General features: G+C 42.4%; 1 protein-coding gene across 4 annotated transcripts in view; it reads left to right on the forward strand.

Annotated features, from left to right (window-relative positions):
- Positions 1-21,380, forward strand: part of PAK3 (p21 (RAC1) activated kinase 3) — a 253,215-nt gene that overhangs the window by 933 nt on the left and 230,902 nt on the right. The window lies entirely within an intron of this gene.

Consider the following 21,380-nt stretch of genomic DNA (forward strand, 5'->3'; position numbering starts at 1 on the left):
TTTGCAGGGGAGATGGTCCCGGGTTTGTGAGCGATTCAGTGAGTGTGAGTTGGAGTGTGGTGTGGGGTGTGTGTGTGTGCGCGCGCGTATGTGCGTGTGTGCATAAGCGCGCCGTGGGGCTGGGCTACTCCTGGCATTGCATGTCCTTGAGTATCATCCCATGCCAAGCCAGATTGCAGTAACACACAGGCGGATCAGGTCCAACCTGTTCTGCCCACATTGGAAGGGTAATGATCGTTTCAAAGTGATGGAAATCCCCCCAGCTGGGGCTGTTGCTTAGGACATTCTGGATGTGGAATTTCTAGCCACGTTGACCAAGTCCTACTGGACATCGTTATTGTTTCCCCAAAGATGCCCAACTTTCTTAGCAGGTTTCTCTCTCTCAGCCAATGAGGATCCAAAGCTCTTACAGTGATCCCTGCAGTAACTGCCTCCCCCCTTTAATTAGTGGATCCTCATGTCTTCTTTACTGCAGCAATGTTAGCAGTGGGCTAGGATGTAGCTGTATGCTTGGAGAAGAAGGAACATGCATAAATGCATCTATGTATTAGTTGTGAATTTGGTTTAGAGGTGTTTTTTTCTGTGAACCATAAGGTGTGAATTGATGTGGTCATTTTTTTTTTAATCAAAGAAAGAAGAGATCAATAGAAATGAATAAAATTGTTAAACCTTCTCTTTGACATTTTTATTTGTGGTTTTAATAAAGCATTGTTTTTCAGGGTCCAAAAATGTACAGTTAAGGATAGTGATCAAACAACCGACATTTACTAAACACCTGCTATGTGCCAATAGTGATGTTAGGTATTGGAAGTCTAGAAATGAATAAATGAATAAAACATCATCTCAGCTCTCAGGGAGTGCACAGTCTGGTAGGCAAGATAGAGTGTGTAAACAGATAATTACAGTAGAATTTGACAAGGGATGGGTAGGGTACTGTGAGAGCACTGAGGAGGGGTGTCTGGCTGGGGGTAGGGGGTATTATCAAGAAAGGCTTCATAAGGGAAGTGAAATTTGAGTGAGTCTTAAGAATTAATTCACCAGGTGGCTAAGTTGAAGGAACAGCATGTATAAAGGCTGAGGGGTCATAGTTAAGTAAGACTGCAGGGAGTCCTCGGAAGTGTTACTGTCACATTCTCAACAAACTCAGAATGAGTCTCCCTGGACTGGGATGGTGATTAGTGGTGAATCCAAAAGGAGCCAGTATTTCAGATTGAAAAGGATCAGAACACATAACCATCTTAAAAAATGTCTAGCTCATTTATTAATATTAGTGTGTTTTGCTTTAAGCAAATCTGATATGTGTAAGTATGGATTTACAAGGCAAATGAACTAGACGGACACTATTCACATTGCAGAATGTGTTGCTTTACAAAAGGATTCATAACCAGATCATCTTAAATAACAGTGCCCCTCTGACCTTTACAGTGAATATTTTTACCAAAAATCCATTTACACAGAATTTTTTCATATAGCCAATGGATGGATAAAGAAAGGTATACCGGCATTACATTTACTTTTTGCACAGAGTTACCAGTTTCAATGCAGGCACTTTCCTTCATGGTGTGGATGTTTAATAAATACTAAAAGAAAACATGAAAATGTTAGTAATAAATATTAAATCTATCGTCTGTGATCTTTTATCATTTGGATTGTATATAAAATACAAATTAACCAGGACAGGGTCTTCAGGGGCTTTTACATTTTAGATACTGTTAGTTCTGTATTGTATCCATTTCTGTTAGTTTTGAAATGGATATATGATGACTGCTCTAACACTCATGCAATTAAACCAGAACAGGGGCACTGTCTGAGTCTTCTGTTTTGTTGTGTTGGTGCTGATTGCATGGGCTGATGAATGGCACTGGAAATAAACCTAAGAGATGGATGATTTCTACTGGAAGTGCCTGGTGGGCACAAAATTATGCTAGTTAAGTGTGTGGACTCTGAGGGCTTAGACCAGCATCCTGAGCATCTCCTTTCTTAAATGAAGTCCAAAAATAGCCCTGGGTTCTATTTGAAAGGAATATCAGAAGAAGTGGGTGAGCTTGAATCGACTTCCTCCCTAGACTGGCCAGTGCCCTGCTGCAGAGGAAATGATAGCCTGGGGTCCTTTGGGTGCATCCAGGTCCTTTGTTCACTGGCTGTCAATACCAGAAGGTATCAGGCAATATCTCTAAGAAACATCCCCCACAGCTTGGGCTGGAATGGAATCGATCTGTCTGCTGTGCTGATACTCAGATCAGTCTAGTGACTATACCAGTGCTTCCCCAATGTGGGTTCCAAAGAAGACTAGCTCCGCAGGATGTTAGTATGTGTTACACACACATACACACACACCGAGTTTTGTGGTCAGATTAAATTTGGGAAATTCTTGCTTAAACAGAAACAGGTTTGTTTACCGCAGGGCTTCTAAAAGCCTTTACTAGGCTAACGTATATTATGACTCTTCAGGAGAATAGAATATGCAGCATTTCCCAGATGTATTTGCCCAAAGAACCTGGTGTTCCAACAAGCATTTGGCTGGATTAGTGTTGAGAAGAATATTCTTTGGGGGATGCTGGGCAAGAGCATTTCCCACTGAGTTGGGAGGCTGTCAGTATTTTGCTGGGTAAACTCCGATGACTCGCTTCACTCCTTTCACTTTCCTTCCCGCATGTGTAAAATGAGGCTGATAATAATCATTGCTCTCACCGACTGTGACTGTGACGGTGTGATGACAACTAAGATAATATCTCTGCAAGTATTTTGAACTCCTTAGAAGAAAGGTTCTATATAAACTCAAGGTTATTATGAAAGGGAAGTGAAGAATTAAGGCAATTATCCTGATAATTCAGTTCCAAATCCTATTTTTCTGTTGCGTTATTGGGCAGACTGCCTCAGTTCTCTGCTCTGCTTTGACTGCAAAGACCTATCCTCATTCAACCTTGGGTGACTCAGTTCTCTGGGTTTATTTCCTTTCACATCCTGAAAATTTCAATGTGGCCTTTAATTTCCTGGTCCAGAGGTATCATCAGGACAGCCTCAAGAAAAATCCCATCAATCTGAACACATCCTGCTGATCAGAGAACCCTGAAGGTGGGAATTAAGTTTAGTTGGCAAGTTGCTTTTATTTTTCAGACTCGTTCTCTTGCAGAAGCAGTTCTAAAGGGCCATCTTGGAAGCTAGCTGCTGCAGGGCTCATCTCCAGTGGCCCCAGTGCCCAATCTGGGCTGAAGTCCTGTTTGCAGGAGAGGTTTCTTGAGCACAGTTTCTGGGGTCCATTTTGTCAATAGGAAGGTATGGCCATCTTTAACGAAATTTAAAGGCAAAAGAAAAAGCACTCGTGACTATTGACCCTTCCTGATTCCCTTGACTCTTCATTAATTCCCTCAACCTCTTTTCTTTACAAGCTGCCTTAAAAGAAGAATGGAGTTCTTGGGAATTAACAGCTAATAATCATTACAAACTGGGTTTTGGGTAGAGATTGATATGGAGGCATTAGAGTTACTAGTTCTACAGTGCTCTGTACACAGACCAGCCATTCTCTGCATGAAAGCAACAAGCTTCAGTTGCAGTAGGAAGGATTTAGGTTAGCCACAAGAGAAAACTCTGTGACCTTCAGACTGCGATACTGGAAAGTGCAAGTGAAGTCATTCTCTGTTCTGGAGACTTTAGTGGAAAGCCTGTCTAGTAGGAGAGATTCTTAGAATGGTAGAGCCACAAGTCCCTTTTGAAGTACATCTGGTGGAAACCTTCTGTTTGGATGAGCCAAATGAGGATCAGAGAAGTGAAGTGAGTTGCCCAAGGTCACACAGCTACCACATCACAGAGCAGAAGTCATACTAAAGGCTAAAACTCAGATCTGCTGCTTCCTAATGCTCTTTCTACTAGACCTAGCTGTCTTGTGTAGTTCAGGGGAGTGTGGGTTGGCTCAATCAGTGGGACATGGAGGTAATGACCAGGCCTGAGTTGTGCGGGCTCTATGTGGCAGCTTTAGCAGAGGGAGAGGTTTATAATGGACCCCAAAAAAGCCATGCTTCCCTCTCTTTCTCTCCATTTCTCTTGAGTGTACAGTTGAGTGATTCACCAAGCCACGCAGCCAGCTGGAAACCTGAGGACTGGGTGTTCTGCCCAGATACTCAGTGAGTGATTCAGTCATGCCAGGCCCTCTACCTTAGTGGTTATTAACTTTTTTGTGGACCAAGGACCTCCTTAAAAGTCTGATGAAAGCTACTGATGCACTCCCCAAAGAAGGACCCACATCCACTAACATGTGCATGTAATTTCAGGGCTGTCTGAGTCTAGGATTCCTGCTTTGCTGGCTGTTGGTGTTGGTACACAGCCTAGGGTCATTTATAGATGCTCCCTAAATACTAAAGATTCCCAGAGCTGGCACTATCAGCCTTAACTTGGAGGGAATTGGAAATACTGGGATGAACCTTATGCCAAACAGACTGGGAGACGGGGAGTTAGTGTGGAATTTCTTTAGGATAAAATACAGTCATGTGCCACAGAATGAGGTTTTGGTCAACGATGGACTGCATACACAAGGGTGGTCCCATAAGATTAGTACCATATAGCCTTGGTGTGTAGTAGGCTATACAATCTAGGTTTGTGTAAGTACACTCTATGATGTTTGCACAATGACAAAATCGCCTAATGATGCATTTCTCAGAATGTATCCTGTCATTAAATGACACATGACTGTAATGGGATTCAATCCTGGTCTTGAGGTAAAAACAGAAAAGTAATTGAAGTGAGCTAGCCATGTCACCTTCTCCAAACCTTATGAAAGAGATAGGGGGAAAGGAGGCATGGCAGGAGGAATGGTGGGAGATTTGGGAGGATGGGAAAGGGAGGTCGTTCTAGAAAGGGTGTCAATCACGCCATAATTACATGAAATGAAACTCTTCTAAAAGAATGTGACAACTCTTCCACTTCTTTCCAGTGTTTCCTACCCTAGTTCAATTTCTAAATAGCAAAAGCTCATGGCTTTGGGTATTAGAAATTGTCTTAGATGTTAGATCAACATGTCCTTGAAGAGGACGTTTTTAAGGCTGGGAGTGGGAGCTGGACATCGTGGGGGAGTGGCACAGCCTGCCTCACTTCTTGTCTAAAAAAAAGCATTTTTATGATCAAAATAATACACGCTCATGCTTGTAAAAATAGAAATATGAAGTAGAATGTTCCTGGCCTCTCCACTACTGATCCTCCACCATGTTCCTAGTTTGGTATGTATCATTTTGTGCATGTTTTTATGAATATTCATATAGGTATTCATTTGCATAAAATAATAAGGACGTGACTGATGCTCCACATACTATTCTACAACATGCTTTTCATTGAACTATATGTCTGGAGGTCTTTTACTACCAGGCTACATCTAGCTAGTTCGTTCTTTTTAATAGTTGCGTAATACTCTGTTTTATATGGTTGTGACATAATTTCTTTAATCCAACCTTTATTGATGAATTTTTACATTATTTCTAATTTTTTAAAATTATTAAATATTGATACAGCATACCTCCTTTTACATGCATCTCTGCATACTATTGCAAGTGTTTTTGTAGTATAAATTCACAGTAATTAAATTGCTGGTTCAAAGAATTTAGTTTGCACATCTTTGATTTTAATAGAGCCTGCCAAATTGCCCTCCAAGAAGGCTATAGTGATCTACATTCCCACCAACAAAGGCCATTTCTCCATGCTCTTCCTCACCAATTTCAGATATTATTGATCTTTCTATTCTTTGACAATGTGAAAGCTGAAAAAAAAAATCTCCTTTTTCTTTGTATTTTTTTGAGTACTAGCGAGGTTGAACATCTTTTATGTTTATTGGCCATCTGCATTTCTTCTTCTGTGTTGCCACTTCATATCTTTTGCTTGCTTTTCTATTGAGTTGTTCTTTCTCATTTTGATAACTGGGATCTCTTTATATATTTCGAATAGTGTTATTGCACCAGGTCCGTTTTTGCCTGCCACCCAGAAAGCCAATCACTGAGACGAGGAGACTGCAGCAGAGAGAGAGGGTTTATTAATCACAAGGCAGCCAAGTGAGGAAATGGGAGAATGAATCTCAAATCTGCTTTCCCAAAAATGGGACTCAGGGATATTTATGGGGTAGGGGGCAAGGTGGTCTGAAATGATTCGAGGTGAGGAGAGATGAGGTAATTGATGATCTGTGCAAGTGTAGTGAGGCTTCATGTCTCTTCATAGGATGCATGTTCACAGAATGGCGGCGTTAGCATGCCCTGAGGGTAGAGTTCTAACCTCAAAAGGTCACTTATAAGACATATGTCTGCGTGGACCCCGTTGATGGGTTGGTTATCTCAACTGACCTGGAGTGGGCAAGGTGTTCCAATTCCTGAAAAAAAAATACCTCAAACACCCATTACCATGGTGACCTCGGCTCCAGGGAGATGTTATCTATAGGAACCTAGTGGGAGTCAGATAGCATCTTGCCTAAACAGCAGTTAACAATGGGTGAGTTTATCATGCAGATTTAAGTCCTGACCTTCCCTTCTGATAAGTTTCTAGGTAAGGCCACTGCCCCCTTCTTCCTGGTACAGGGAAGAAGATACCTTTACAAATGGAGATTTCCTTTACAAATGCAAATGTCTCTTACAAAGGGTAACCAGAACTGAGAATGGGCTTAGCAAGGACCCTTGCAGATACCTGGAGATGTCTGTGGTGATGGCCTGTTTTGGGGGCAGGCCTCCCATCCCAAACTCTTTTGGTTAGTTAGTGGGTGTGGGGGTCAAAGTGTCTTTCAGGCAGAGACATATTTTGAGGTGGCCAGTTCCTATCCCCCATAGTTACTAGCTGCTTAATCATCAATGGCTGTTTCCCGGTTTCAGTAGTAACTATTTAACAGTTATCTATGTTGCAAATATTATTAAGCAGTTTATTGTTTATTTTTTAACTTTGATTTTAGTGTCTTTCATTGTACAGAAATGTTTAAAATTTTACAAAATCATAGTTGTCACTCTATTCCTTTATGAGCACTCAAACAATGCCACAGTGAACATCTTTGGGCTATAATATATGCATTTGGCTCATTATTTCCTTAAGATTAATTCCTAGGACTGGATTTGTTTAGTTAAAATTTTTCTTCTAGATATTGCCAAAATGCCCTCTGAAGTGTTTTTACCAATTTACACTCCAACCACAATGTATAAAAGTACACTTTGCTCCTCCTCTTGATATCTTCTGATAATTCAGGTTTTGCTTCTTAAATCAAGTGCTAGGCAGGAATTCATATTTGGCACTATAAAAGGCTTACAGCAGAAATCCCTAGCTGCACATGAAACACATGTAATACATGTTTCACCTTCAATTATTTAAGCAAACATGCTTTTTAATTCATTTCCAACTAGAACTGTGTCTAAAGCATTTTCCAGCATCAAGTCCCTCTCAATTCACTGTGAAATGAATGGCCATTTAGGGTAATGTCTGCTGGCAGCAGCCACAGCAGCAGACAATGGTGAACTACCTTTAGAGATCTACCTTATAAGACACTTGGAAAAAAGCTACTGCAGCATCTTCACTGACCTCTGAGGTTGGCTAGATTGGTTCCAGAATTTTCCAGAGGCTGAGTGCTGAGTAGGAGTCAGCTTCTATCCAACTTGCCTTCCTGCAAAGAGGACAAGTTTGAGGCCCTCCCATGAGAAGTTATTCTAACAGAAATAAACAGTGATGTCACCCTCTGCAAAGGGAATAGTGGCAAACAGGTACAGGTGTAGCTCTTTCCCTCACTCTGCCTGGGCTTGCTTCATCTTCTTGTATCTCTTTTCTGCCAACATCCAGATATGGTCAAGAGGATTCTGGTGTTTGCTTCAGGCCAAGGGTAGGATCTATGGAGTAAGAGAAGATGGATATCAGAGTGGTCGTTTGTGTGGCTTAAGAACTATCTTTTGTCTGAAAAGTGACAATAGCAACCTTAAAATCTCTTGGGGGTGGCAGAGCAGTGGGGGGGGGCATGAAAGAGTGGTGACAGTTGTTAGCCATTTTCCAGATGGAGAAGACACATCTGAAAAGAAGAAATGCTCTGAGAGTTGGACATTGCTGGAAAAGGCTCCTGCCATACCCCCCAACACTTGTTAGCTAAAAATTTGGCAACTTCTCTCCTCTAGGGATGGATATAGGTGCCTTTAAAGTGCAGCTTCCTAATTTGATAGATTTAAGAATGCCCTTTGTACTTAGCCATTGTTCACTTTACCTAGTATAGTACTTACACAGCCCACCCCTGGGATGCTTTTGAGCTGTCAGAAGATGGGTGGGTTATTGTCCCCAAAGGAATAATTTGGATTATTTCAACTATTGACAATTATGATTTGTGGTTTCCCACTTACCTCAAAATCTTGGTATTTGGCAAATGGCTTTAGATCTTATCTAATATTTTTTATTGTTGTTTTTCTTTTAAAGGTTTGGAGTAGAGTAAGAAGAGTTCACAGGGGAACTGATGGCCAGATAATATAATTATTAATCTTTGCTGCCTTGAAAAAAATGGCTTTGGTTGTTAAGCTAATGAATGTCCCATCTTAAAGCTGTGTGTCTTCCTCAATGCTGAATAATTTAAAACTGAAACATTATAGCCACAAATATGGTCACTACACGTAAATAATTTGATACATTTCTCCTTATGGATGGTCATAGGGGAAAGGCCATATTTTCTTTTCTTTTTAAAACTATGCTTGATGTTTTTAGTGGAACTGAGGATTGTCATGTTTTGTTTTCTAATGAATTATTCTGCAAAGGTAGCATTGCTATTTAACTTTAATTATAACCAGGAAAGGACATCTGTGTCCATACGTAAACTAGAAAGGAAAATCTCATTAAGAGGCGAAGAAGAGTCAGTAAATGGAGTTTACAGTGAATTGGGAGGCAGAAGATCCGGGTTCCAGTTCTGGGTTTGTTACTAATTAGCTGTGTGACCTTGGAAAAGTGCTTAAATGTCTCTAGCTTCAGATTCCTCACATACAAAATGAGGACATAATTAGGAATATATTATCTATACCGTAGTGCTTTCCATTTAAACAAAGCATACTTGTCTCTAAAGTGAAAGCTTGTTTTGTGTCAGAATCACTAGTCACAAAAATATGTTGGAGTCCCTACCTCAACCAACTAAATATGAAATTCCAAAAGTGGACCCAGGGAATCTGTTAACCAGCTCTTTAGATGATTCATAGAAGGCTATAACCCTCTCCCATGGTAACTTTCAGGAGGCAAGAGGCCCTCGGCTTTCTGGCCTGAAGGAATGAAACCATTTTCCAAAGTGGGAAAGTCCAGCTCTCCCAGTAGCTCTGGCTTAGAAACTTGTGATATGAGACTGCATTTGGGGAGGCTGGTTTTTGACCTAGTTCCCTGGGGCTGGTTTCTGCAGAGGTGAGTGGAGAGCAGAATGTTCTTTTTAATAAGAGTGATTCTGGGTGAACAAACTGACCAGTTATTCAATAATGAGCATATTTCAGGCCCTTTGGCACAAAACTTTCAGTAGAAGCATTTCTGAGAAAGGACAAAGTGGTTTCCACAACTCAGACCCTTTCTGCCCAAGCTTTGAATCCCATTTGAAGTTTCTATCCCTCCTTTAACATTTTAAACTTTTGTTTCTCTTCCCTTCATTAAACTCACAGTGTTGCAATGGGTTCTGTTGCTTCATGGGATTTCAACACCCTAGCTTTTTATGCCCTAACCTCCCCCCACCCCCACCACATTTTAAACATCTCCCCACCCATCACCCACTCCCTTCATCACATCACTGATTTTGTTTCCTTCAGCCATAGGCACTCTCTCAATACTATCCTGCCCTCTAAATGCCAAAAGGAAAGGAGTCAGCATCAGTGTACACCCATTTGCCCCACTTCCTTTCTTGTGTCTCAGCCTTTAGCCTTTCATTTTATTGTGAAAGCTAGAGAAGTGCTTCTCCAAGGCAAACTTTGAGAGACAGCAAGTCTTCCTTTTTATATATAGCTACTATTTATTGAACTGTGTGTCACTGCACTACTCTCTTGGCATGCATTATCTCATTTAATGCCTTCCACAGCTCTATCAGGTAGTTACTGTCAGTATTCTCATTTCACTGAGGAGGAAACTGAGGCTCAGAGCCTCAGAGCAGCTAAGTGACTTGCACATGTTCATTCAGCTGGTGAGTAGCAAAGTGGGTCTGCCTTTCTGGTCCTGGGGCCTGAATGGTTAAACAGAGTATTCTACTAGTAAGGGTTCCCATGGTAATAAGGCTGTGTTATACCAAAGGTGAATGTATGAAGCAACAGATTTTCTTGGGTGTGAAGAGTCTGAGCCCTAAAGAGTCTGAGTAACTTTAAACACCAGGAAAGAAAAGGGGATTCATTTTAATGGCAGAGGAATGTTTCTAGGGTTATTTTGTATCATTCTAGCAGTGAGGCTAGGAGACTGGTTTTGATTTTTGAGAATTGATAACTGAGTAAAACTGTAAATATTGGCATTGAGAGGTAAATTCCTGAGACCCCTGTGACTACTGTTAGTTTCATAGATCATGGGGATGTGAAATATACTTGTTATTTTCCTCCTCCCACTCCCATCAGGAAATTGGTGCCAAGGGTATAGATGACCTCTGGGAGGTTGTGAGTGACTTCCTGGATGCTTTCAGCTAATGGGGGACTGAAGAAGGGGGGTGGTAAGAGGGAGGGCCCAGAATAGGGTGAACAATAGTCTTGTTGGCTTGGATTCTTGGTTTTCCAGCTTACCCAAGTCCTTCTTGTCTGCTTCTCATTATTAAACTTGCAGCATGCAGCAAGGGATATTTGGCATTCACCAATACAGACTTATTGAACTGGCATTGATATGACTCCAAGTCATGAGCACAACAAATCCATGCAGAGAGATTTCCAGAATATACCCATGGGACCGAGGCCATCCTCAAACTCTAACCTAATACCCCATTTGAAGGAGCCCAACTTTTTACTTTGATTGTAGTACATGGATCAATTTAACACTGCTGCACAAAACCATTTCTTTTTTCTTTTTCTTGGCTCTTTCCTGGAAAGATCTTATATCGGCTATAATTTCTCTAAAAATCTCTTTTGAGTTGGAGCCATCAGATGAAGATTTCCACCCTTTTCTGTAGTTTCTGTCCTCTTTATTGTCATTTCCAATCATGAGAGTCAAGAAATCAAGGTCTTGTAAGGCCTCAGTTGCTTGCTCCATGTCCAGTACATGAAAAGTCACTTCGCCTCTCTAGGCCTCAGTTCTCTCATCTGTAATGATCCTGATTCTCCCTTCTGCATGGAGATATTGGAGCAATCAGATCATTGAAAACAAATGGACCAAGAGATATGATTGTGGTTGTCTTCAGGTTTTCCCTGACAAAAGAGCTGTTTTGGAGCAAAAGGGAAGGTAGTGTAAAGGTTAAAGGGCTGGGAGCTGGAATCATTTGCTTAAGTTCAAAACCCCGCTCTATCTCCTACTAGCTATGTGATTTGGAAAGTTTCTTAACCACCTACTGTCTCTTAGCTCTGTAAAATGGCAAGAGTAATAATTGTACCTACTTCACAGAGTTATGATAAGGAATCAAAGAAATGATATATGTCAAGCATCTGCCCCATAGTTAGTGCTCAATAAATGGCAGCTATTTTTTATTATTATGAATGCATAAAGCTCCTTGGAGAGGTGTGAGTCCCGGCCCAGGCACTTGAGACAAGTCACTTAGCCTCTTTAAACTTCAGTTTCTTCACCTGTATAATGGAGATACTAATAGTAGCTACCTATTAGGGTTTTTTGAAGAATAAACAAGATAATTCCTGCAAAGTTCTCAGCACACTGCCCGGTACATAGAAGTGCTCAAAAAAGTATTGTTATTATCAGTCAGTTGCCAACGTCAGTGACCCTGTAGACCCTTTGGTCGCTGGATTCTCAATGTCTGGGCCACCTTTGGGCCTCGCTCACACCTCACCAGAGATTTCTGACGCCTGTGGGGTAAGCTGAGGAGATGGCCTTTTTGCATAGGGACCTCCCTACACTGAGAGGGCTTTCTACAAAAGCACTGCACAATGTCACATGGGCTGCTTCTGGACAGCAGCTGATTCCCAGGCCTGAAAATGGTAGACAAAGTGACAAAAATGGGGAGAAAGCAGACCCTGCTTAGCAACTCCCACAGGAGCCTGGCCCCAGGCAGCACAAAGTTCTGTTAGTTGCCCCTCCCACGCCTCCCCTGGCAGCCCCGCTAGCCATGTATTCCCTTCTGGCATTCCTCCAAGACAACAGGCCGGAGAGCCCTGCGTCTCCTCCCCAAGTAATACGTCAAGTAAGGCAACCAGATGCTACCATAGTGACAATTCCTACCTGATCAATAGAGCTGGGAATTGAGCCCTGGTGACAGGGCTTGCTTTGAGGAGGGCCACCTCCCAGGGCATCACCTGCCTCAGCCTGGTGACCGAGCAACGTGTCCTGCCCACTACTGGCTGTGTACCAGTCTCTGGGCTTTTCCCTAATCCCTACCTCTGGGGCCCCAGAGTGACCATTTCAGGCTTATGCTACCCTTATTGGATTCCCCAATGTCTCTGCCTTAGTTTAGCCCTCATTATTTCTTCCCTGAACTATTCAATATTATTATTGCTGCTGCTGCTGCTACTATTAGTAACAGTAATAGCTAACATTTATTGAGTGCTTATTATGTGCTAGGTACTGTGTTAAGCAATTACATGCATTATCTCATTTAATAGTCACAACAACCCTGTGAGGTAGACACTATTAGTATTCCCATTTTACAGAGGAGGAATAATGATAATAGCAGTTAACATTTATTGAGTGCTTACCATATGCTAGGCACTATGCTAAGTACCTTATACATATATTCTCATTTAATCCTCATAATAACCTTAAGGTAGGCACTATTATTACTACTAGAAATATCTGTTGGCCTTGAGTAGGAAGGATTCAGATGGGAACCTGGACACCTACAGAATATTCAGAAGGGGTTGCATGACCCAAGAGGACCTTTGATGTACTTTGACAACAAGTCCTTCCTTACCACCCCTTCCTCTTTCTCACCAGCTGCCTGGGTACAGTAGACACTGCTCATTCCAAATCCTGCTGGGCCCCTGACCATGGCTGGAGATATGAGGGCCATGCCACCCCTAACTGCTTGCAGCTGAGGATGAGTTGTGCATCCTGCCCACCCCGGGTTGTTTGGGGGATAGCTGGGATCAGGCTAGGGTAGCAGCATGGTGGAAGTTACTGAACAAAGGTCACACTTCTTAGCCTGGAGTTTTAGACTTTTTACTATATGACTATAAATGACTATAACACACATTTTCAACAGTATCCACTTACCACAGACCCCATACACCAGCCATGCAGGGCTACCCCCACCCCAGAACACATCTTGCACACAAATACCCATTTCCATGCCTTTGCTCTTGGTGTTCTCCTACTGGTTCTTCTCCAAAAATCCTTCTCAGACCATATCACTTCTTTACTCCTTTATTCTTTTATCCTTTCCTCCCATGGACACATATTGAGTGTCTATTATATATAGATGCTGTGCTAGGCACTTAGAATATGATTATAAACAAAACAGACATAGGCCCTGCCCTCATGAAGCTTACAATCTAATGGATAAGACAGACATTAAACAAATAAACCCCGATATATATAATTATAAATTGCAATAAGTGCTGTGAAGGAAAAGAACAGGGTAATATGAGAGAAAATAACAAGAGAGACTTCATTTAGATGGGAGGGGAATCAAGAAAGGCCTTTCTGGGGGAAGTGACATCTAATCTGAGACCTAAAATATTAACAAAGAGTGTTCCATGGAGAGGGAACAACTTGTGAAGACATCCTGAGGTGGGTGCTTGCCATATTCAAGCAACTCAAAGAGACAGTGAACCAGGGAGAAAGTGGTGCTCAGTGAGGCTGGGGAACGTGCAGGCCTTGCAGGCCATGATAATGAGTTCTCTCTCTATGCTGAGGGCCATGGGAAGCCGCTCACGTGTTTAAGTGTGAGATCACAATAATCCAATTTGTACTTTTAAAATAGCCCTCTGGCTGCTACACAGAACTGAACTGGAGAGTGGCAAGAAGAGAAGGAGGGGCAAGATAGGAGGCCAGCACAGTAGTCCAGAAAGAGAGATGCTGGTGGCCTTAACTAGGGGGTGGCAGTTGCCATAGAGAGAAATGAGCAGATTCAGGATACAATTTAGAGCTAGAGCCAAAAAGACTTGCAAATGGACTGGATATGTGGGCTGAGGGGAGGGAGCAATCAAGGAAGACGTCCATGTGTCTGGCTTGAGCAAGATGGATGGCAGTACCACTGACGGACATGGGGATGTATCCTGAAGTGGATTCAGAGTTTAGCTCTCCTGTGCCACATTTGGTCTCTGATGCTCATTTAGGTATATCCTATATTACTTTGTTTTGATGATAGTTAACATGAGTGTATTTTTTGTCTCTCTAGGTAGGTTTTAAACTCTTTGAGGACACTGACTATGTCTTACTCATGTCTGTATTCCCCAAAGCACCCACGACTTGATGTATTGAAGACTAACTGATTGATCAATTAAGGGAAGGAACTCCTTTATCTTTCAACTTACTCTTTTCACTAAGGCATCAGATATGACTCTGGATTAAGCTTTTTTAAAAAAAAGAAATATGACATACTCTTGAAGAGAGATATGCTTTGATACATACTTTGAACTGCATTCAATCATTAGTCACCTTTTGAACAATTGCTGCTGTGTCAGCATGATACACAGGGCACACCTAACCTTGGTCCTCAGAACACCCTTCAGCAGTGCAGTAAAAAAGCTATGTGTTCACAGAAGAATGGCCTCATGGGAGTGTGCAGGCTAGCTCAGGATGGGCAGAGTGGAAGACTAGAAGTGGCTTAAGGGCCTCACTTGTTCAGGCAGGTGTGGGCTTTTGTCGCAATAGGTTTCAGCATGTGGCATCTGAAAGCACATACATGGATAGCATGCTATGGAATCTTAGAATCAGTCACAAAATAGACAAAATATAGCTGGGTTACCACGTCCAAACAAGACAAAACAAAAAGGAGGTGCCCTATCGCAGTTTTGATAAGATTCTTGCAGAAGTCATATAGAGAGTTGTCTGATCCTACAGTTCTGAGGTAGGAGCCCAGGACTCTGCATCTTTACAAGCATCCCAGGAAATTCTGGTGCAGGTGATCCATGGATCACCCTTTGACATGTTCTGGCTTCAGACATCAGCCTTGGAACTGAAAGCAGGTACAGCTAGCTCCTTAGGTACAACCCAGCCCATCCCTGCTCCCTCCTTACGGGAAAGTCCAGAGTTATTCTCAGGAACCCCAGGAACTTCATGCACAGTTGTAGACATGCATGGACACTCAGATGAGTCACTTAAAAAAGAGATATAACAGTCCTGACCACCAGAGTGGGAAGGGCCAGGAGGCCATCCATAAAATTTCGGTTGCACCTGGGAACTGACTGGCACTACAGGTCCATTTTAGGAAGGCCTCAAGGGGGTGCTGTGTGATGACTTAGTTTGCAGAGGCAGCACCCTGCCCAGTGCCTACAAACTTCTGAGGTTGCTTTTCAAGAGGAACTGCATTGGGCCTAGCCCTGTACTCTAGCACCCAACCAGGAGTGTTGGAGGGGGATAGGTGTGGATTTAGCATCTCAGTTGGATTAAGGGTACCCAGCAGTTCCCTCTCTCCAGGTTCACACTGTAAGGGACGTGATCCCTGTCTAGCCAGCCCAGCTCCCTACATAACCAAAACTTGCTCTGCATTCCCCCTATAGTCTAGACAGCATGAAAACCACCTTCCTCCAAGTGTCCAGGGGGTTAGCTCTAAGAAGCTCCATCATCATTGCTTCCTACTTCCCCTGCCTTCCACCTCTCTTGGTGGAGACCTAAGACTGACCTGGTCATCAGCTGCAGAACACACAGCCTATAGCAATGAACATCTAGGGGTCCACTTCAATTCCTGTCTTCTAAGGCCACCAAGAGAAACCTGAAGGCAATAATCACATCCCCACCCCCCACTCCCTTGGACTTGGATGTACCTTCTGAATTCCCCAAATGTGGACTTGGCCCTTGGTGGTAACCAGCACCTTCTCAGTTGGTTTCAACTCTGGGACAACTTCACCCCAGTGATTTCCTTCCAAAAAGGGTCTACTCAGAATTTTGAGACCTCTTAATTCCTCTAATGTCCCTCAATTCATGCCATCCTCTGCCATTACCCCAAATGTAAGCTCCTTTCCTCTCCTGGGGTGTTTCATCCCCATACATGTTTGTGCTTTTCTCTTCATACTCCATCCTCTCCCCCAAGGAGAGAAGCCTGGACCCCATCCCTGGAGATTCTGATTCAGCTGGCCTGAAGTGGGGCCTGGGTTTCTGTACATTTTAGGAGCCACCCCGGAAAAGGCTAATGTGCAGCCAGGTTTACAGAACACTGACACAGGCTTGCCTTAACTGACACATCCATTCTCTCGCAGCTTTATCAAGTGTAGGCTGCTCATTCTCCTGGGCTGCACGTGCCACAGCGCTGAGGGGTGATGTCCACACTCTCCTATTCCCTGGCACTATGTTCAGGCCTTTTGTGTCTATCCTAAAAAAAAGAAAAGAAAAAAATTAAATAAAAACTAAATTTATTGTTTATTGTTTTAAAAAATAGGTTGTTTTAAAAATGAGATGAGAGAAAATTAAATAAATGCTCCTTGGAGGCACATGCCATCGATCTCACCCACTATTGTTTTTGTCAGCTCTTGTCCTCCTCATTCACCAACACTTTTCCTGGACTTTTAATACCTGGTTTATCATCTTTCTCTCCAACCTGAGTCCTGCTCGTATCCTAGATGACTTTAGTGCCCCTACGTACAATCCATCCAACATCTTGGACTCACGATTCCATCACTCCTTTGACAAATATTTCTGGAGTGCCTGCTACATACCAGGCATTGCTGTAGGTGCAGTGTGAGGGATATAGCAGCGAACAAATGGACAAAAATCTGTACCCTCAAGAAGCTTATGATCAGGAGGGCAGGAGTGGAGGAGACAATCAACCAATCAGAAAAAAAAATACATAAGAATAATACATAGAATGCCAGATGGTAATAAACATATGAAAGAAGTTTAAGCAGGGGATGAGGTAGGAATGCTGGGAGAATCAATTTTATATATGAGAGAAGGTGTTTCAACAAGGATAGCCTTCACTGAGCAGATGATATTTGAGCAAAGACTTGGAGGAAGTGAAGGAGCTGACATGTAAATATCTTCCAGGAGAGCATTACAGGCAGCGATAACAGTAAGTGCAAATGTCCTGAGGCAGGCACATACCTGGCTGGGCAGAGGCCAGTATAGGTGAAGCTTAGTTAGTGAGGGGAGAGTAGTATATGAGGTCAGTGAGGCAACATGGGGCCAGGTCTTATTGGGCCTTGTAGGAAACTGTAAGGACTCTGGCTCTTACTCTGGATGAGATAGTGTGCTATTGGAGGGGAGGGTTGTGGCTAGAGAATGGGATAGAATCTGACTTACATTTGAAGTTTCCTTGGTCTCATGTATTTCCACTCACCTTCATCTCTACTTCACTTTGATCACTTGTCCCCATGGCCAACCCCTTTATTTTGTCATTGTCCCAAACCGCTTCACCTCTGAAATCTTAAACTCAGGTATTGTGATAGCAAGAGCTTATACACCTAGCTCCTTCATTCTAATTATACGTTTTCTTTCACCTCATCTAAATCTCTCATCTCTGGACTCTATTTAGGTCTTTATGGATATCAGTCCTTCCGGCTTCTCTTCTTTCCCTCTCCCTCCTAAACTTTACAGTGCATCTTTTCCAGCAATTCTCATGTGTCAACTTTCTTGCTTGGTTATTCTTATTCTATAGTAGTTCAGCAAAGCCCAAACCATAGATCATTCAAGTGCATCTCGGTCCTGGCTGCAAATTAGAATCATCTGGGATGCTTTAAAATCTGCTGATGCTTGATTGCATTGCTCTAGGATGGGGCCCAGATGTAAGTATTTTTAAAGCGCCTTCAGTGATTCTAATGAGCAACCAGATTGAGACCTCGTGGATTAATCTAGCATCTGCCTCTTCCCTGTCTATACTTCGACACCTGGACAGGAAACCAATCTCAATTGTTCCTTTAAAACTACTTGGAAATGTCACAAAGTGACCTTAGTAAGAGATATCGCACATTCCTCTCAGTGCTTAAAACAAGCTTCACCACCCTCCCCCAGCCTCCAACCCCACTTCTGTCCCTGTCTCTCTTAGATGGCTTCATTTTCCATTTCATACAGAAAATAGAGGCTTCTAGGGCCTCAATCTCCTGCTCTGCTGCCTCAAACCTAGATATATGTGTCCCTTTTTATTATCTTCTCTCCTCTGCCTCTTCCAAAACTTTCCTCTATTTTGTGGATCCTCAACATCTTACTTAGCATTGGCTCCCTTCAAAATATCTACAATTTGTCTTATCTTTAAAAACTTTCTCTTCGGGCCGGCCCCGTGGCTTAGCGGTTAAGCGCACGCGCTCCACTACTGGCAGCCCGGGTTCGGATCCCGGGCGCGCACCAACGCACCGCTTCTCCGGCCATGCTGAGGCTGCATCCCACATGCAGCAACTAGACATACAACTAGACATGTGCAACTATGACATACAACTATCTACTGGGGCTTTGGGGGAAAAAAAAGGAGGAGGATTGGCAATAGATGTTAGCTCAGAGCCGGTCTTCCTCAGCAAAAAGAGGAGGATTAGCACGGATGTTAGCTCAGGGCTGATCTTCCTCAAAAAAAAAAAAAGGTTCCTAAAAACTTTCTCTTCAACCCTATATCCTCCCACTCTAGCTACTGCCCTGCCTCCTCTCTTCATAGCCAAGCTTCTTGAAAAAGGAGTCTATTTAGCCTATCCTCATTCTCTCCCCTTACATGCTCTTCCACAATTCACTGGAATCTGGTTTCTGCTCATGGCTCTTCTGAAACATTTTTTTTGCCGTGGACACTAGTGATTTGCCAACTGACAAATCTAATGAACATTTGTCAGCCTTTTACCTTACTTGGTGTTTCTAAGTCATTAATTTATACTGCCTGCCTTCCTGAAAATTTGTTCTCCAGTGGATTCCATGACACTATTCTTTCTTGATTCACCTCCTCCTTCTTTGGCTGCTTCTTGAGCTTTTCTTCCTTTACCTAGAGCTGAAATATAAGTGTTCCCAGAAATCTCTTTCTCTCTCTCCCTTCTTACTACTTCACATTTTTCTTGGAAAATTTATCTATGCCTGTGGCTTCAACTGTCACCTACATGTTTATAACTCCCAGATATATACACCTACCACAGATCTCTCTCCTGAGCCCTAGATCTGTTTATAAAACTGCCTATGGGCTGTCTCTGCCTAGAAATTGCACTCAAGGTGTGCAAAACTGAACGTGGCCTTTTATATACTCTGACTCCATTAAACCAGAAACCTGAGTCACCCAAGATTTCCCCTTCATCTCCCTCACTTTTCACAATTATTAATTCCTCCCAAGTCTATCTCCAAAACATCTCTTATCTATTCACTCTTTTGCATCTTGACTGCCATTTCTCTAGATTCTCATCATCTCTCATCTGGACCATTACAATATCTTCCTAACTGGAGTGCTTGGCTCTAAAGCAACCTCCTTTAAACTGTCTTCTGAACCTGAATAATCTTTCTACCATGCAAAACTTATCACGTTACTTCCCTGCTCATATGCCATTAATGACTCCCAGGGACTTATAGCAGTGGTTCTCAAGTTATACTTTATGGATCCCTGTGTGTGTTCTGGAGTGAAGGCGAGGGGCATTGGGCTGATGAGACTACACACCAGGGCCAAACTCCTTTACTTAGCTAGGACAACTGTGCTTTGTGTCTATCATCCTGGGTATCTGAGGACATTTTCCGTTAGAGTGAAAATTCTGCAGCCAGAAGAAAAATTTAAACACCATTGACCATGATCTTCACAACAAACTCTAACAAGTTCACTGTTTATTAGGAATAGAAGAGTATTTCTTACATCAAGAGTGTGAAAGATTCATAGAGCTTGTGTCCAAGAGCTATGTCCCCTCCAGATATCTAAATTTGGTTGCCAAGGCCCAGACTGAGGGCCCTCACAGCTTGATGTGACTTTTTGTGAGTGTTTTAAGGCCCTTTCTCTTCCCTTTTGGGTTGCCATTGCCTGTCATAGACATAAAAATTGAATAACTCTGCCTGAAGAACATCCATGGCCTTCATGCAGGCACCATCCCTGGTCAGCCTCAGATATCAAATTATACACTGTTCCATAACTTGCATTTTTTTCTATTTGACATATCTCTAATATCTTTCCAAGTGATTAAAGGGTCTTTTCAAAAGCTGCAGAATAGTCCATTGAATCAAAGATTGTTACATATTTACTTTGTGAAATGAAATTCTGTTCCTTTTCTCAGAACTGGGAGAACATTATGATGCCCTGTCCAGCCCGCACAGTGTGGCCTCAACGGGAACTGATTCTCCGTGAGCTTAACTCTCAAAGCAACTCATGGACAGTGGCCCTTATTTGCTTTTCCGAACTGTGATCAAGTTAAGTTTTCATCTGCATCACGGAAAGAGGAAAATGCACAGAAAGGGAGTTTTGGCATTGAAAAATCTGGGGGTTCCCATTCCCATGCTGTAAAATAGTCTTAATTTGTCCAGTTGAGAGAATGTTCATTGGTGAGTCATCTGGAGCCATGCCCTGGCTTGACCTGAGCCTCTTGTGTCATTTCTCCCTAAGCAAACATTCTTGTCAAAACTGCTCTTAAGTAAAAGCACTGAGCAGGTTTTAATGATAATTGTACCACCCAATTTACTGTTTGACCTTTGGCAAGTCACTGAACAATCTTCATCTGAACAAGGAGGGTGTTGGACTAAATAATCTCTAGGATCCCTTTCAGCTCTGATACCCTGAGTCTGATGCTAGGAGATAATCAGTGTGGAAATGCTGTGAAAAGTTCAAAGTGCTGTATAAATGTCAGGTGTTATTAATTCAACCTATTGCTTTAAGTTCCTATAGCAGCGGAATAAAAAGTAAAGGGGTCTTCCTGATTAATATACAGCTGGGCAAGTCAACATCTGATTCATCTGAAGTTGGCAGTGTTGTGTTGTTTACTGGGGAGCAAAATAATAATAAGAGCTATTATTTATTGAGACATGACCGTATGCCAACAGTATGCTAGTGATTTTCCTATACATTTTTGTTAATTCATCTTCACAGTAAACCTATCATTATTATTATTGCCTTTTTACAAATGAGGAAACTGAGGCTCAGAGAGGTTAAGTGACTTGGTTGAGGTCACACAGCTAGTAATTGATGGAGCTAAGGTCTGAACCATGATTTTTATGATTCGAAAGCCAAAGCACTTTCAAGTATGTGAAAACTTCAGACTCAGGGTCTTGTTTTCTAG

This window comes from Diceros bicornis, chromosome X (genome assembly GCF_020826845.1).
Source record: "Diceros bicornis minor isolate mBicDic1 chromosome X, mDicBic1.mat.cur, whole genome shotgun sequence".
Taxonomy (NCBI): domain Eukaryota; kingdom Metazoa; phylum Chordata; class Mammalia; order Perissodactyla; family Rhinocerotidae; genus Diceros; species Diceros bicornis.